Consider the following 13,359-nt stretch of genomic DNA (forward strand, 5'->3'; position numbering starts at 1 on the left):
TTAAATATGTGTGTGTATTAAACCAGTAATAAGATAAAAGCACATCATAAAAAGTTGATTTAGAATATATAAAGAATGCTTATAATCAATAATAAGAAGAAAGCAATCTCTCCAGCTAAAAAATGGGCAAAATATTTGATAAGACACTTCACCAAAGAATGGCAACTAAAGCAAATAACCACATGGCAATGGCAAATAAGTTCGTGGAAAGATGTTCAACACCACTAATCATTAGATAAATGTAAATTAAAACCACAGTGAGGTACCACTACACAAAATGGCTAAAAAGAAATATACTGATAATACCAAGAGTTGACAAAGGTGTAAACTGAAGCTCTCGTAGATTTCTGGTTTCAAAAAACAGTTGCAGCTTGTTATAAAGTTAAACACACAATAACTGTACAACCCAGCAATATCACTCCTGAGTATTTGCCCGCTGTTACTAGAAATAAAACAATAGTAACAGAAAGCAGATCAGGGGAGAGGGATCCCGGAAGGGGATTAACTGCAAAGAGACCTAAGGGAAATTTTAGGGATGATAGAAATATTCTATATTATGATTGTGGTTTATACAACTTCATAAATTTGCCAAAATTTATAATATTGTACACTTAAAATTGGTGACTTTGTTACATGTAAATTGTATCTCAATAAAGATGATTATCACTTGTATTGACTAAGATGTAGTAGGGAAATTTATTCAATATTTTAATTTTCCCAACCCTTTCTTAGAATATTGAGTTCAACTTGGAGCCTCTAAGAGAAAGAGTAGAAGGCATAACTAAGAGCCATCTGATAGGTCTAGTAAAGCCGTTTGTAGCATACCCCCCAGAGACTGGAAAGTGAATGAGTCCAACGACAGAAACAAATCATTTGAAAAACAGGTGTTCTTGATTCTTTGTTTACAACAAAATTGAACAGGGATCCTATCAGGTTGTCAATCCCCGCATTGAAAAGAAAAAAAAAGTTGATGATAGACCACTTTGTGATTTTCTTAGCTTGTAACTAAGAAGTTCAAAGTTTATGGCAAGATATACAAGTCCTTCCTCTTCATATAGATGCTGTTTATGAGCACTTACATCTATAAAAACCTTGTCTCAGTCTCACAATGACAGCAAGCTTGCATATAGCACTTATTATGTTCCAGGATTTATTCTAAGTTCTTCACAGACATGAATTCATTTAGTCGCCTCAAGAACGCTATGAGACATGAAATACTTTTTCATCCATTTACTCATGAGGAAACTTAGGTACAGAGACATTAAGTGAGTTTCTCACATTCACACAGCTGGTATGTGGCAAAACCTGATTTGAGTTTAAGAAATCTGGCTCTATGGTCTATACAGACAACTCCTGTGAAAAATGTATAAAATTCATCCATGGGTGAATATTAAACTTTCAAGACATTTAGTACATTAGAATAAAATTCTGCAGTGGAAATTGAATTAAAAATATGAATTCAAGTAGAAAAAAAGCAAAGTAAATATCCCAAGTATGAAAGCAGAACTTTTCCATGTTCTTTTTAATGGACATTGGATATCATATTGCCAAGGTATACAGATTCCATTGGACACATTTAAAAGTGCTGTGACACTTCAATTTTAAAATTTCAGTATTTACAAAATTGGATTTGCAACTATTGTCAGAAATTATATTTACAATAGTTTAATCTTATGATGAAAAAATGATAAACATCATCAAAAAATGTACAAGATACACATAGGTTTTAAAAGTTCTTTTTAGAATATACAAACACGTTTTTTGTTGTTGCTTTTAATTCCGCTGGCCTAGTCGCTCTTAAACTTGCATTTACAGGCAGGTCAGTATTATAAAGGTGGTAGGAGAAGGCTAATTCTAAGGGATAATGATCTTTTCTGGGAACAAAATGCATACACATACACAAACACATAGACACATATACATAGACACAAATATATTGTGTCACATGTAACAGAGATACTGTGATTATTTCAAATCAAAAGTAGTAATTGTTAAATACAACAATTACTTACCTGTTGCAACAGCTGCTGACCTAGTATTGCCAATATTGATCCTTTAAAGGAGTTAGTGAAAACAATACAGACATTCATTGTAAACAAGATGAAACAGGGAGGGAAAAAGATTATTAAGCGGTGTTAGGTGAAAAAATAAATTAGTATTTTACTGTGTTTATATGGAAGTACATGCAAACGATAGGGATCAAAAAGAAATTGGAAATACAAAAAGAGTTTTTCCTTCTTAAGGAAATGAGGTTGAGCTGATTTTTCAATTTTTTCTTTACTATGATATGTGAAAGCAAAATAAAATCAAGAGAAAAAATAAAAGAAACTTTAATAGTAGCCTCAAGGGTTAACATGGTTTCCCCTCTGCTCAATATGCAGGTCTGGGCAAGAATGGATGTAGGGGGAGAATTAAGCTTGGTTAGCTCTACAGCTCGCACCATCTGCACCTTCTCTCCTCCTGACTGGTCTATGAGTCTCTGTCCACGACTAGAAAGCACAAGCTGTCCAGCGGTGGCAAACACCATTGTGTGGCTAACCCAACACTCAGTCCCAACCCCCTTTTCCCTTTCCACCTCAACTAAAAACTCAGGTTCCCACCTTCACTTGCATCTATGAGTAGACATGTGACACAGTTCTAGCCAATTACACTTAAACAGAAATCTGGGAGATTCTGGTAAAGCTTTTGGTAAGTTTTCATTGATGTCATTACAAAGGTAATGAAAGCATATGGCACCGCTTCTCCCCCCCACCCCACCCCCATCCTTCTGCCTGAAATGCAAATGGGCACCTGGTGCTGCAATAGTGACCATGTAGGAATGAACTAAGAATTGCCCAGATGCCAGTCCCAGCCACTGAACCCACGCTAACAGCTGCCTACCTCTAGACTTACTGATAGTTAAGAAAAATCAACACCTAGTTATTTAAGCCACTGATGCCCAAACATTTGCTACTTACAATTAAAAATATTTGTAATTTACAGACCTGGTGGTTGACATAACTGGAATTGTCTTAGGAAAAGGTATACACACAAGTGCCTGAGGAAGCAGAGATGGTAGAGAAAAGGAAACTTAAAAGAGGTGGGGGAACGTCAAGACAAAGCTTCTCATTTATACTTTTGCTTAGGGTACAACAAGTTGGCAAATTCCATAAAGGCAATGACTATAACATTTAATTTGCCATATCTTTCATTGTCACAAAAAAAGCTTAATAAATACTTGTGAAATTGAATAAGTTGGCCCTGACTCAGCTTATGAAAATTTTGCTCATTTCAAGCCAAAAGAACCCTCCCTATAGACTTAAATTTAAAAGTAATAAACCCAGAAGTTGCAATATACAGAGTAGGATTTTTAATTATTATTCCTGAGTAGTTACTGCCAAGCTATGAGTTGGAAATATTTCACTTTGTACACAGCACAATTATAATAATTTTTATTAATTCTCCCCAGACCATGCAAATTTCTTTAAAGGGTAATTGCACTATTTATCTGCTATTATGAAAATGAAGTTCTGCCATATACTATTAGGTGTGTGTGGGGAGGGGCATGTTGAAGGACATAAAATTAAAATAAAATTTATGTAATTCTATTGTGTAGTAATAGTTTTTAAAGCTTCCAAATACATATTTATTATGTTGGGTTTCTAACTGTGCACAGTCATCACTCAGAGTATCCTAAAACCATTAAGTAAATATGCATTAGGCATGTTATTAAGCACTCATTATTAACTCGGCCAACCAGAACGAACCCATTAACAGTAAGCCTATCTGGTTTATCAAGTGAATCTAGACTAGGTTCTTAGAAATGTGCTTAAATGTTATATTTATTCATTAGACCTCACTAGAACCTCTTAGTAGCAAATTCATTATCCCAGGGATTTTTAATGTACTGTGTCAAATGATATTCTCCAAAATGCTGAAGTGATATAATATGATTATCTTTTATAACCCAGGTATTAATTTCATGACATAAAGGGCTATGAATGAATCACAAACATTATAAAGAGTTTTGCTACCTTTGGTCTCTAAATTTCCCACACATTTTTTTCGCATACTTTTCAGGACCCCACCCCTCCATTCTCACTAGGACACTTGGTCACTTTCTTCCTCTAGAGATTTTACCCTGGAGCCCAAGAAATTTCTTCAAGCCAAATACTCTCGCCTCCCCCAGGTCACTCACGAAGCTCCTCTGCTTAAAGTTGTTCCTAAATCCAGCCTCATTTATAAAGACTTTCCCACCTAATTAGAGCCAAGGTAGTGAAAAGAAATTGACTGCCCAGCATGAACAAGTATCTCTAAAGGAATCACGTCATCTTACATGATGCCCACTATATCAATTAAGATGATATAAATTATTTAATTTTCTAATTTGGTTATCTCCTTATGCACCGCCTCCTCTAAACTCATAGTTTTTATTACCTGCGCTATCATTTGTCACTTTCCAATGGCCTTCTTTTATTAGTTTTCTTTCTCCTCAGAGCCTCACAAATAGTTATGATTTGAAAAATACTCCTTGAATAATGAATGTTTTAAAGTACTATAGCTCCTTAAAAGACTCAAAGGTCATGTCAACTGGAGAAAAGTGTTCTTATTCTTGGCTTTCAAAAACTCATTAATGCTACAACATATTATTTCATAACTCACAAAATACACATTGGTTCCACACACAGGTACCACAGCCCACTTGCAGTTATGTCTCACTGTTCATACCAAACATTTCCTGGCTAAACAAACAAGAATTTCTCTAGAGCTCTTGCCTAATACTTAATAGAATTACCATGAAATTCTTGGAAAGACTTGTAAGTAGTAACAGCAGTTTCAAAAAGGCAAACTGTGTGATTGCGCCTCTGTATGTGTATGAACACGTTTCACATGTCTAATTGGTACCAACAGGATCCTGGTGTTTGTGCAAGAGGTTTTGTTCCATGAGGAACAACACTATTCTTGCAAAGGCAAGACACGTATTTCCAAAGGAAAGATTTTTTTATTATAACTTTAGTGTGTGTTGACCGTCTTACTGGAGCTTGCTTCCCGTTGTTTATCACACTTCTTTCTGACAATTTAGAAAAGGCAATGTCTAATAGTTTCTGTTCAACAGCTTCATCTCCCAAGGAAATATGCCTTAAGTACCTAGTCCTTGCCCCACCCCTTCTGCAACTCCCTTTTTCAAGGACTTGACCACTTTTATAGACTTGTAAGGAAGCTATACTATACCTGATGAAGATGATGTACATCAGTCGTACACTTATACTGCTGTTCATTCCACACTTCATCTTATCTCTTTTTTTATTACTCCATTTTATTATCATTGGATTACTGAATCATAAACCTAAGAGGGGAAATGTTCCATTTAAAAATATCTTTTATACTATTTGGAGGTTACACCCATATTCTGAATCTTCATAATATATTGAATGTCAGTTTATTAAAATGTCTGTGTATTTTATTACAAGGCATTATAGTATTTCATCCTTAATTGCATTCCTTCCACTAATACGTAACCTCCAGGAGGACAGTGGCCAAGCCCATAGTAAGTGTTCACTAATATTTGTTAAATAAAAGTCTCTGAAAATTCATTGTTGAAAAATTTGATACATGAAACATCTTTGCTTCTTTCATTTTTCTCCAATTTTTCTGCTCCCTCTAAGTCTTCTCTTCATCTTTCCATGATCCCCACACAACTGTGAATGTTCACATTTGGTTCTTAACCTAATGATCTTCAACCACAGTAAATTAATAATTCCCTCATTAAATGAGACAGATTTAATGGATTTTTATTTACACTGTTAATGACTTTTATATCTATATTTCCAATCCTGACCCTTCATGTAAACTCTAGTCCTACCTCTCTAATTGCATAGAGGGCACTACCATTTTAAATCAGTACCTTTCTTCTTTCTGTTAAAGTTGGATCCACTCACCTAATTCGATTCTTCCTATTAATAGCCAAACCATTCTGCCACTCAGCCTGGTTTGAAAATCTGGAGTTATCTTCTATGCCTCCCTTTCCCTTATCCTCTAAAACCAATCAGCTAAAATGACCATTCAGTCTTCCTTCAAAGAACCTCCTAAATCAAGCCCCTCCTCTTCATTTCCATCACCATATTCCAATATTGGACCTTATTTTCTCATATCTGGACAACTACATTAGTCTCTTAGTTTCCCTTCCTTCAGTCTCTTCTTCCCTATAAAATTCTGCACACCAACACCTGGCAACATGGCTAGCAAATATCAGGAGTAAATTGCTATTTGTTCAATGAATGAATGAATGCTTTGTCATATAATGTGCCTTAAGTATTGAGTTCATCACAGTGTTTCCTGTCCCAACACTTCTCATCCCTGGCTTCAAATCTGTCTACAGTCTGACTCCAGCTCTAGCCTATTTCCAAAGTAGCCTCTGTCAGGTAGTCTCCCAAATCCAGGCCAATTTCTCTAGCTTCTCAAGTTTCTCTGGCTCTGAAAGCATCTCTCTCTCCTTTTCACACACACAACATTTGCCCTATTACTGCCATGAATAGATGTCTAGAATGACTTGTATCCCTCATTAGCCTCTCATCTTCTCTAAATTCCTGTAACATTCCCTACATAATAGTAATAAATTTTGGCATTCTGATCTGCAATGACACTTCACTATTTTTTCCACATATGTCTTTTTTCCTCAGCTAGATTTACATAATCCTGGAGGACAAAGACCATGTCTTAAGGTCTTTGCTCACCTGACTATAGTGATTTCAATGACTAGGTGTTTCTTTAACTCTCTATGCATTTCCCTTTGCCTTTGTAGAATTCCCGTGAAGAATAAAAAGGAAACAAACTTTAAAGCAGAACGAAATCTACACATAACCAGGCTTCTGAAAGGAAAGCAAACCACACATTCTAAACCAATTTATTAACATGAGTCACATAATTCAAAGGGACTTTTCAAAGTGAGTTCCATTAAATGTTTATATTTATAGCCATGAAACAGAACAAAAGTAAAAAAATCAGAAATAGAAAGAGAATATTTTAATTTTTTTATTACTGCTTCCTGAAATGCCCAAATTCACTTACTAACTCCGTTTTTCAGCAGCCCGTGGAAATGGGAAATGTGTATATATACTTACTATTGTTCTTATGTAATAAATGTCTAGAGAAATTTATTTCTTTTGAAAGTTTTCTATGTACTTAACTCTGCACGACCTGTTATTTAAAAACCTCCAGTAATAGTGATGTCAAAAGAAAGACAATAAACACAGATAGAAATCAGATATCAAGGAAAGTACCATACAATTTTATTAAGGATGCTTGTTCCTGCAACTCAAAAGTTGATAATGCCCTTATCTGATAAGTTTCAAAGATAAGAATGACTGAAGATAAGAGTTCCTTTTTTACCCTCTAAAGACTGGCAGGCATTTAGTAAAGTATTAAAAATAATGAAGGAAATAACTCACATTTTTCTCCTCAGGAAATATGCTGCTGTTTATGGAAATAATTTCCCAATCTTTATTCCATTTTTTTTTCAGGTAATTATTTCGGTATCCATTTGGCTTTGCTGCTTAGCAATAAAATAAGAGAATTTGAGGAAAGATCCTAGATAGATCCATTAATATGTGAGCAGAAACAATGGCAGACAATACTGTGAGGTGAATTGTGAGTCGTCTTCTTCCCGTGAACAATGCATCTCTCTTCCTGCCAGGTGCTTACTGTGGGTCATTGTTTGTTTCCAGTCTTATCTTCTACAACTTCCACCCAAAACTTATTTGTCCAGTAAGACCAATCCACTCAATGTTTTACCATCACCCCTCTCACGTAATCCAATCCACATCTCTATGTGAACCACTTCTGTGGACTGGGACACCTTCCTCTTGCCTTTCTACATATCCACATCATACTCAACCACCTCCAAGGCCCCACTCAAGTCCACCTACCACTCAGACTCTTCCAGGACCACATCAGTCTTTTCTGAAACTCTGCGGGGCTGTAACATTCATGCAAAGACTAGGTCTTCTCTTCTCAAGTAGATTCGGATTTCCTGGTAGATTGATAGCATGTTTTGTATTTCAAAAGACAAATAATTTGGGCCAAAACATGAGTCTACCTTAATTTAAATGAGTAACAATTCCTTTAAATTCTTCCTTCACTTTTCTGTGTAGAGTTCCTGAGAAGTCTTCACATCTTATTTACTGCCTTATGCTTTACTTAGTTTTTGTTCAAACATCTCTTATCTCTCTGATGAGAGTATAAGCCCCTTACGAGCGGGGCCGTATCTTATATTGTATGGCTCAACCACCAAGACTAGCGGTATTATATATGTAGCAAGAAATAACTGGGAATTCAATAAACACCTATTTAATAAATATAGTGCAATAATCAAGAGAGAGAGAGAAATCTGAAATCAAAGCATGGCTTTGCCACTTACTAGCAGTAAGAGTGTCACCTTGGCTTTGTTATTTACCCTCTGCCAACTTCAGATACTGCATCTGTAAACATGGGTATAATCTGCTATTAGCAGTACTGCTGTTGGTAAGTGGTGGTGATGGTGATGCTAAACGATCTCCTGCCATCCATAGCTGGAAGAACAGTCATGGCCAAGGTGAGAGACAATTCTTTATTTAAGAAATCTTAACTGTAGTATTAAACTCAATGCATAAAATTTACTAACTCATCACTGCATTTTTCTGAAGCTTATCTTCTAAATCAATTTTTTTTTAAAAAATCAATTTTTTTATTGCTGAGAAGCAATAAAAACAAAGGAAAAGAAACATTTATAATATATATGTTCACTCTTAAAAACCCAAACAAATGATACCACAAAGATCTTTACTGTCAAATATCACTTTGTAATCCCTGATGGGCATCCAACCTCGGTTATGAACAATATGCTGAGTTCTGGAGATGATTTTATGGTTCATTGCAGTCTTGGTCAAAGTCTTTAACCTCATGACACTTGCTTCGGTGAAAAAGTTCACAACCACCTTCAGTTATTCCAAATGTAACAACATTTCTTGCTTTTTGCTGTTTCAAGTCTATTCTGCAGTTTGGAGGTATAACAAAAAGTCACTTGAGCAGCCAAGTGGCAGTCTTCTGGTATGCTAAAATTTGCATGCTTGACCATCTGATTTTCACATGCTAAACCAGTTAAAGAAGCAGGAGTAGACTAAAAATTATCAATTCTTTTTCTTTTTTAAATCATTGCAAGCAGTTCCTATGCATAATTTGTTTTCTATTATGCAGACTTTAACATTTTGTTTACTGCTGTTCAGATGGAGTGTTTGTATTTAGAAAAGCTTCTGAGTTTCTATGAATTGATTACAAGTGAGATTTCAAAATGTAAAGAGTAGTAATTATTTTAATGAAAGAGGAAGTGGTGACCAACTATGGGTCTGTGCAATAAATGCTTATGACCAGGAGTTAAACTTACACTGGACCTCCATTCATCTATACATTACTTATTTATTGAACAAACATCACATTTCAGATGCTGTTTTAGGCATTGGAGTAGATCAATTGCCTTCTTTTAGGGTACTGTATACTGGCTTTTATATTTATGATTCTTAATTAAGATGATCTCATTAGCAAATCAGAGAGGGGAACCATTTGCCACTCCAGAAGATTGGTCTGAACACAAGAGAAAAGAGGTTAAAATCAACATCTCCCCTATTTGATACGATCAAATTAACTCCCTGGCCATGGTCTTTAAAGATACGAAATAACAGTGTCTCCCCAACATCAATATTTAATGTTCCTCATTTTTCAACACCTCAAATGCATTATCTTAGCAAAAGTCAGTTAGTCATAGCTTCTATCCTTTAAATGCATATTTGATTTATTCCTTTTTTAACTTCTATTTCACTATTTTTGTCATCCTCTCCCTCTTTAGAATGTTATTTCCACTATCTCTACTAAATCATGATCTGCTTTTCAAATTCAAGCAATAGACTCATTTCCCCCCAAAATTCCTTTTTCACATAATTTCAACCATCATGGTCACTCTAATAAAGAGCATACCAATCAGACTCATACTATATCTACATTATTCTAAAATATGAATGTCTTCAGTAAATATTCATTTATTATGTATCTTGCATAGAGGATATATATAATTAATACTTGGTGATTGAGTGAAATTTCCTTTAATTTTTCATCACTCTACCTGAAGAGTCTTTCCAATATATTATTCTCTAGTAGTATAAATTTTGGAACATCAAGCACTTGTTATGAAGAGAAGCCAATTACAAAGTTATAAAGACCATTAGCGCTACTAAGAAAAATTGTGTGGAGTTCTCTCAGAAAGAGAAAAAGGCTTAGTCATTTAACAGTATGAACCACTTCAAAGGACTCTTTGGTTTTTAGAGGTGAGCCCCAGGGAATATAGACTAACAAAACAGATGCTTAGCAAAGCTAGCCTCAGTTTTATAAGAAAAAGACAAAAACAAATGAGTGGCCAAATCTTTAAATTATGAGTTTGATTAGGAATATCAGCAATAGATAGTGTTTTGGTTTGCTAAAGCTGCTGGAATGCAATATATCAGAAATGGGTTGGCTTTTTCAATGGGGATTTATTAGGGTGCAAATTTACTGTTCTAAGGTCACAAAAATGTCCAAATTAAGGCATCAAGAGATAAATGACTTCTCTGAGGAAAGGCTGATGGCATCCGGGGTTCCTCTGTAACATGGGAAGGCATGTGGTGATATCTGCTGTTCCTTCTCCTGGGTTCTGGTTCCAAAATAGCTTTCTCCCAGGATGTTTTCTTTCTTAGCTTCTCTGAGCTCTCTCCAAAATGTCTCACCTTGTGCCCTCTCATAAAGGACTCCAGCAAGAGGATTAAGACCCAGCTTGAATGGGTGGGGTCACATCTCCATGGAAACAACCTAATCAAAAGGTCTCACCCACAATAGGTCTGCCCCCACAAGATTGGCTTAAAAGAACACAGGCTTTTCTTTGGTACATAACAGATCCAAACCAGCATACTTGACCCTCTGGACCCCCAAAAGACAGGTTTTTTCCATATGCAAAATACATTCATTCCATCACAATATGGCAAAAGCCTTAAATCATTTCAGTACAATATTAGGTAAAAAGTCTTAACAAAATCAGTTACAGGCCTGGTCTATCCTAAGGCAAAATTCCCCTCCAGCATGGACCTGTGAAACTTAGAACAAGTTACCTGCTCCCAATATAGAAAGGAGGGACAGTCATAGGATAAACATTCCCATTGCCAGAGGGAGAAATTGGAAGGAAAACAGAGGTCATAGGATCCAAACAGTTCTGAAAACCTGAAGGGCAAACTCCAATAGATTTCAAAGTCTGAGAGGCACTTATAGAATGATGTTTTATCCTCAGAGCTTGAGAGAGTGGCAGTTCCACCGTCTCCAAGGGCTTACGCTGTGGCCCTGTTCTCTCCAAGCACTGGGGTGAGGGTTTGCATTGGGGAGACCACCATGTTCTCAGGTCCACCCTCTTCAAGCATCGGGGCAGCACCTGGGCTCTGCCATCTCCAGGGCACAGGCTTATCCCTCTCCAAACAGTGGGGTGGTGGCCAGGCTTTCCCCAATCCCCAGGGAATGTGCTCCACCCTCTCTGAGGCCTGGAGCAGCAACAATCTTCCTGAAAAATGAGGCAGAAGGCCTGCCCTTTACAAACTCTGGAGAAATTCACCCTTTCCATGTGCATAGGTGGGTCTGCTCTTTTGGCTTAAGGTTTCTTGGCTCCAGACATTAGCTTCCATGGTTCTCCCTTTGAAGTCATTTTTTTCTTCAACCTGTCCCTTTCCTGTCGTATTTAGTCTAGGCTGGCAGTGGTTCCATATATACAGATCTTGCAAAAAAATTGTTGGTTTGGTATGCAGCATACAGGGATACCAACCATCAGACAAAAGGACTTTCCACAAATCATTTCTGGATATTCCATCTCCAAGCCTGTCTCCCACTGATATGGCTGACTGGTTCTTCCTTGCTCAGTTAAATTCTCACTTGGAGCCTCTGTGATCTCACTTTCTGGAAGTCCAGAATTTTCCAGATCATCAATTTCTGGTTTCCTTGTACTCAAGAGTTCAGTTTTCAGTTTATCCCTTTTCTCTTGTATTTTAGTATAAGCTGCAAGGAGAAACCAGGCTGCATTTTCCGCATTTAGTTTGTTAATTTCCTCAGCTAGATAGCTGCTTTCAAATTCTACCTTCCATTCAACACCAGACTGAATTTTGCCATATTCTCTGCCACTTTAAAGCACAGATCACCTTTCCTCCAGTTTGCAATAACATCTTCATCTTTTCTGTCTTAAGCCTCATCAGAAGTAACTTTGGTGTCCATATTTCTACCAACAGTCTCTCCAAAGCAATCTAGGCCTTTTCTATCAAGCTTCTCACATTTCTTCCAGAATCATCCCCTTACACATTTATAAAGCCATTGCAGCATTTTTGGTATTTGCAAACTCAGCAGCACCCCACTTCTGGTACCAGAATCTGTTTTGGTTTGCTGAAGCTGCCAGAATGCAATATGACAGAAATGGATTGTTTTTTTTCAATGGAAATTTATTAGATTACAAATTTACAGTTCTAAGACCATGAAAATGTCCAAATTAAGGCATCAAGAGGAGGATACCTTCTCTCAGGAAAGGCTATTGGTATCCAGGTTTCCACTGTCCCATGAGAAGGCACATGGTGAGGTCTGCTGGTCCTTCTATCCAGAAGCCTGCAAGGCTCCAGCAAGGGGGTTAAGAGCTACCTTGAATGGACAGAGTCACAGCTCCATGAAAACAACCTAATCAAAAGGTCCCACCCACAATAGGTTTGTCTCCACAAGATTGGATTGAAAGGACATGGCTTTTCTGGGGTACATAACAGATCCAAATCAGCACAGATAGATCCAGGAAATTTGCACAGAGAGAAAAAAAATTCCAGTTCAGTCATCCACTGGGCATGGACCATCCAGCTAGTTACAGTCCTACACCTGCTCCCAGAAGTCCCCTTTGCCAAGAATGTTGGAGACCAGGCAGAAACTTCCAAAATTATGCCATAATCCTGAGATTGACCTGGAAGAGAACCATAGGGAAGCTGGAACAGGAGCTGTTTGTTCATCTGCCAACATTTACCTCAACATGAAGCTGCCAAAAAAAAATGGTCCACAAATTTTTAAGAAAATTACCCTCAGCAACAAGAGTAAAAGAAGAATAGATAAAGGATTAAATGCACAATTCTATAGTTCCCCTTCTGAGTTCAGTGCATTGAATGTTGCCTAATATTTGACAGTAGAAAATATTCTTTCACTAGTTTTTTTGTCATAATCAACCCCAGGATTAGACCTTAAATCAGACCTTGAAAAGGAGTTAAGGCTATTTTCCACATAGGCACAGCAATCAATACTGAGAAACATAAAAGTTGAAAG

This window comes from Choloepus didactylus, chromosome 12, assembly GCF_015220235.1.
Source record: "Choloepus didactylus isolate mChoDid1 chromosome 12, mChoDid1.pri, whole genome shotgun sequence".
In the NCBI taxonomy this organism is placed as follows: Eukaryota; Metazoa; Chordata; class Mammalia; order Pilosa; family Megalonychidae; genus Choloepus; species Choloepus didactylus.